Raw genomic sequence first — 6,408 nt, forward strand, 5'->3', positions numbered from 1 at the left:
AGAAGAACCCAAAGATCACAGTGGCTGAACTCCAGAGATGCAGTGAGGAGATGGGAGAAAGTTCAAGAAAGTCAACCATCACTGCAGCCCTCCACCAGTCAGGGCTTTATGGCAGAGTGGCCCGACGGAAGCCTCTCCTCAGAGTAAGACACATGAAAGCCCGCATAGAATTTGCCAAAAAACACATGAAGGACTCCCAGACTATGATAAATAAGATTCTCTGGTCTGATGAGACAAAGATAGAACTTTTTGGCCTTAATTCTAAGCGGTATGTGTGGAGAAAACCAGGCACCGCTCATCACCTGCCCAACACCATCCCTACAGTCAAGTGTGGTGGTGGGAGCATCATGCTGTGGGGGTGTTTTGCAGCTGCAGGGACAGGACGACTGGTTGCAATTGAAGGAAAGATGAATGCGGCCAAGTACAGAGATATCCTGGACGAAAACCTTTTCCAGAGTGCTATGGACCTCAGACTGGGCCGACGGTTCACCTTCCAACAAGACAATGACCCTAAGCACACAGCTAAAATGACGAAGGAGTAGCTTCGGAACAACTCTGTGACTGTTCTTGAATGGCCCAGCCAGAGCCCTGACTTGAACCCAATTGAGCATCTCTGGAGAGACCTCAAAATGGCTGTCCACCAACGTTCACCATCCAACCTGACAGAACTGGAGAGGATCTGCAAGGAGGAATGGCAGAGGATCCCCAAATCCAGGTGTGAAAAACTAGTTGCATCATTCCCAAGAAGACTCACGGCTGTATTAGCTCAAAAGGGTGCTTCCACTCAATACTGAGCAAAGGGTCTGAATACTTATGTCCATGTGATATTTCAGTTTTTCTTTTTTAATAAATCTGTAAAAATGTCTACAATTCTGTGTTTTTCTGTCAATATGGGGTGCTGTGTGCACATTAATGAGGAAAAAAATGAACTTAAATGATTTTAGCACATGGCTGCAATTTAACAAAGAGTAAAAAATTTAAGGGGGTCTGAATACTTTCCGTACCCACTGTATATATGGGAATTGAATTTCCCCATTTGCGGGACATATAAAGGAATTCTTCTTCTTCTACAACTGTTTGTTTCACAAGATGTTTGTGAGAAAAGAAAGTGGTGGGGGAAAAAAACTCAATTCAGCTCAATTTTGTCAAATTGACATAAGATTTATCTCAATGACCACACTATGATTTAACTACACATGATTTTCCATAAACGAATAAATGTTGAATCACTCTAAATCCTCTGTGCCATGGCTCTCTTACACAAGAGGTTCTATAATGTACTGTACTGTTTCCATCTCTGAAGATGTGCTCTGGCCCGACTGGAACCGACAAAGTGCATTGTGCTCTCGTCTAAACTGGCCCGCAGTATTGCTTTGTTATTGTTTGAGAGGAAGGGTTACACAAGAGAATTACTGGAGGCGTTGCCGGTCCTCACCTCCCCGGGGCCCTCAGCGAAACACACTTGACACCGCAGTCCTCCCACTGCAATCCTCCCTTCTTTAAAACAGTTTGCTCCATCTGTCTGTCACCTATACAGAACAGAATGAGGTAGAAACAAACAATATTCATTCTATAAAATCTTAAAATAATTGAATATTATCCATAAATCCATCTTCAACCGCCTGTCCCTATCGGGGTCACGGGGGCTGGAGCCGATCCCAGCTGACATCGGGTGTTAGGCGGGTCCACCCTGGACAGGACACCAGTCTATCACAGGGCACATAGAGACGAACAGAGACAGACAACATCCACACTCACATTCACACCTACGGGCAATTTAGAGTCATTAACATAAATAAGAAATTGTAGAAAATAATAAAATATACTACAGAGCTTTGGCTGTACTGTCTGGTAATAGACTCTAGCCCTCACAGTATTATACAGTAGTTAGCTTTGGCTTACAATGTAAATAGAATATATATATATAACCTATAGGATATAGTTGTGTAGCTCCCTTGTTTCCTTTTATACAGTTTCAAATATAGAATACCGTTGACATTGTCGCTTGGCTGAGTACTTTAATGATTGTTATTTTCTAAAAAGATGTGCATTGATATTGCCCAGTTAATCAGCAGTTTAAAATCCAATAATACTCAATAACAAATCTATTGGTTTCCATTTACTAAGTACTCAGAGCTTTTACTTAAGTAAAAATAGTAATACCACACCGTAGAAGTACTCTGTTACAAGTAAAAGTATTGCATTCAAAATGTTACTGAAGTAAATGTACAAAAGTATAAGCATCAAAATGTACGTAAAAGCAGAAAAAGTACTCATTATGCAGAATGGCCCATTTCAGACTATTGGAATATCAGACTGTATGTAAATATCACGTTAATGCATCTCTTCCTTGCGTCTCATTAGGGTTGAAATAAACGAAACAAGTCAAGGAGATGTGAAAACAGGTAGTGGGATAAAGCATTGGTGTGTGTTGTTCTCTCTACAACAATCGTGCATTGTCAAGCTTTCGTACTAGGGAGCAGAGGAACCCCCAAACAAGCCTAGTGACCTCACAGTAGGCTATCACTTCATGAAGGTGGAGGGCTAACATGCATGGACGGATTATGAGACATTGGGCCCCTGGGCATAGACACATAAGAGGCCCCCCATCCTGAACTCCACACCCAAACTCAAAGTCATTTTGCACCTCCTTGTGGTCACTCTGTGATTATTTTGTCATCTTTTTAGGGTGTTTTGCATTTATTTGTAATTGTTTTGTCCTCTTTTTGGGGGGTAATTTGCATTGATTTTTAGTCCTTTTGCATTTCCTTGTGGTTGTTCTGCATCGATGTTACTCATTCTGCATGCTTATGGTTGTTTGTAGTCATTATGTGTATGTATTTGATCTATTTGTGTCAACCATTTGTGTCAACCATTTAGCATCTATTCATGCTCATTTTAATTGTGCGTCGTTTATCAGCAACATTTTGTGACTAAGGAACCGTGATCCCTATGGGCCCATGGGCCTGCAGCCCTGTTCAGTAATCCATTCATGCTAACATGGTGGTAGAAAACAATTGGCTACTTAGTCGTGCAGCAGACAAGGAACAACAGTTTGGCAACATAATACATTTAGGCCCAGTATATATTTAATAGCTTTCAGCTCCTTTTTGTTATGCACATTTTGAAAACATTGCTAGGTCTTGCTAACTGTTTGACTTTCTCCAGATAGTAGCTGCTGCTTTAATTGCTGATCTACAGGGAAAACTGCCTCGTTAGGCTATTGTTTATGTCTACTCACAACTTATAAATGCAGCTCCTGCTTTGGTTGGTGATTGTTTTCTTTCCTGTTTTGTTGAATAGTCTAGATTTCTAAAAAATAATGTAGTGACTGTTTTGTTGGTTTGTTTTGTGACTTGTCCCGCTATTTAGGCCTATGTCAGACCCACCACAGAACACATCATTTAACATGTGTCCTCTGTTCAACCTATACCCACAGAAGGCACAGAAGGCCTACAGTATATTCCCTAAGCAGGACGTGCCTTCTCTCCACTAATTTAAGTTAGAATTGGCCCTGTTTCTTGATGTGCGCGTAAAATGACTGCACTGCACACCAGAAATAGCGGTTATTTCTTATAAGCAACATTGTTTCCACAGTCATCATGTGTGTACCAAGGTTACACATGTGAAGCTTTTTACATTTTTACCACAAGGTGGCAGCAGTGTTGTTTTGTACTTTGTTTCCTGTTGTGCAAATGCTGCCTTCAGGTACTCCTATTCAGAATACTAAAGTTACAATTACCATTTCTTGCACATTTAAATGCTTCCGGACTAAACGTAATAAATGCTAAACATGATAAAGTATGTGCAATTTACACCCATGTGTTAATGCAGCTTTCTCAACTTTCTTAAAACTTTATAATTGTCTGTGAACATTTAGCATTTAGTAAGTGCATTTCTCTTTAGGTTGACTTTACATAACATCTTTGCATGGTATCATAAAGGTACTGCACACTTAAAGTGTTAATGTGTTAATGTGCTAATGTGTGTTAATGTTATTTGAGCGGTAAACTAAATGATATGACCACACTATGCTGGTGTTAATATTTACATTTCTCACCAAATTGATACAAAAATTTGCATTTCATGGGTTGAAAATGGCTCCAAACAGCACATACAGTTTTAAATCAGCCTAAAAATGATCATGTTCACTTCTTTGCATCACGGTCACATATTTATAACCTCCCTCTTAGTTTCCCGACGGCACTTGAAAGCAGCGGTGAGTGACCGACAGTTCATTACCACCAGCAATGCAATAATTTGTTTTCATGTGTAAGCGTGTAGGCCCAGATAGAATATATAAACCACGGTTTCTATTCTCAGATGTAATTGTCCTGATTAAGAGTTAAAAATTAAGCATTTTTGTACGAGTCTCAAATGATTAAAGTCTGAAACACAAACTTTCAAACTTTCCATAATGTTGTAAAAAAACCTTCAGCAGCATCGGGAAGTGTTAATATTTGATTTTAGCAGTGTTAAAATAATCTGCATTCCCCGTATTTGTTGCATTGAAAGTAAAAAAACGATGACACAATACGGAGCTTGCCAGGAAGTCAAACTGGACCAGGTCAATAACCTGAATGTCAACCTGCAGCAACACAACTCAAGCTCACAATGCAGGCTAGAAAAACTATGCTGTGTGAGAATTATGGAATATGGTTAAATGCGCACACACCAGTCATCAAACTGAGTCTGTATTTATAGAAATAGCTAAAGTTTGCATAAACATAAGATTACATAATCCATCATAACCTACTGCTCATACCAGACCAAGTAAGCCTCACTTTAAGAGATGGTTAAAGTATATAATGATATGTTATAATTATGTTTCAGATTAAAGGGGCAGTTTGTATACAGTGTTATGGCCTCAGATGCAATAGTGAGATCATAGCTTCATTTGTACATTATAAGTTTAACTTTTTTTTTCTTTAAAAGAGAAAATATCACTCTGCTACCCTTCTCCGCCATCCCCACCCATCCCTACTTTGATTCATTTTTATTAGATTTATTATTTGAGATTCATCTAAGGCTTTATAGTTTGAGGCGTCATCAGAATAGTTCCAAATACAACACCGACATGACACATACACTTAATACGCAACCATTGATTCTGTGTTTTGAACCAGACTAGATTAAATTCCTTAACCCTATAAATATTAAGTTTAAATGGACACCTAGTGTTCATTTAGCAGATTGTAGAACCACCTGTATTTTGTATTTTTGTGGATGTAGCACAAAATCCAATGTTCTTCTCCTTTTTAAAAAAACTTTTAAAGACAAAAACATCCTTTGGATAGTGAAATGAGCATTTACGCACTTCTCCAATTCTAAAAACAATTCTTCTTATCCTAGATGATGTCCATATTTGAGCATAATTTTCATTATCGGGGAAGTTTGGCTTTGAACATTTATTTGTAATCCCAATTGTAAGTGGAAGTATCAAGTCAAGTGATCTGCAAAGCCACTCCATTGTCATGAATCCATTGAAGCGGTCACAACCCTATTTTTTATTAATCTAGCTAACAAAGTCATTTAAGAATTGTTCAGCTTCTGCTCTTCACTTCAACCCCATTAATCCCCGTTCTAATCGGGATCTTAAACCTTAAAGGAATCATTTTCACAAACGCTCCTTCAGCCAATTGACACTGTTGGAACAGTTGGGTTCGTTCTGCTCCCAGTTTATTAGTATTATCCGCCTGGCTGACGGGCAAGCTGGCGCAGTAATCCAGCGCACAATTGTAGAGGAACCATGGCATCTGTGTCAACACCGAGTAAACAAACAACTGGACTTTTACGCTTGAAGCCTTTTTCTGTAGAAGCACATTTGCATATGATTCATAAGAAGATGAAGAATGACTTTATTAATCCCTGAGGGGGCATTCAATTTACACTCACACACACACTCACTCACTCACTCACTCACTCACTCACTCACTCACTCACTCACTCACTCACTCACTCACTCACTCACTCACTCACTCACTCACTCACTCACTCACTCACTCACTCACTCACTCACTCACTCACTCACTCACTCACTCACTCACACACACACACACACACACACACACACACACACACACACACACACACACACACACACACACACACACACACACACACACACACACACACACACACACACACACACACACACACACACACACACACACACACACACACACACACACACACACACACACACACACACACACACACACACACACACACACACACACACACACACACACACACACACACACACACACACACGCACACGCACACACGCACACGCACACGAAATGTAACTGGAGTGACGTTTAAGGGGCAGCATGGCCCCCCAAGCTGTAGGGGGTCTGTTACCTTGCTCAAGGGCACCCGTGCCTCAGTGGTGAACTGGGACCTCTC

The sequence above is a fragment of the Echiichthys vipera genome (genome assembly GCF_963691815.1).
Source record: "Echiichthys vipera genome assembly, chromosome: 23".
In the NCBI taxonomy this organism is placed as follows: domain Eukaryota; kingdom Metazoa; phylum Chordata; class Actinopteri; order Perciformes; family Trachinidae; genus Echiichthys; species Echiichthys vipera.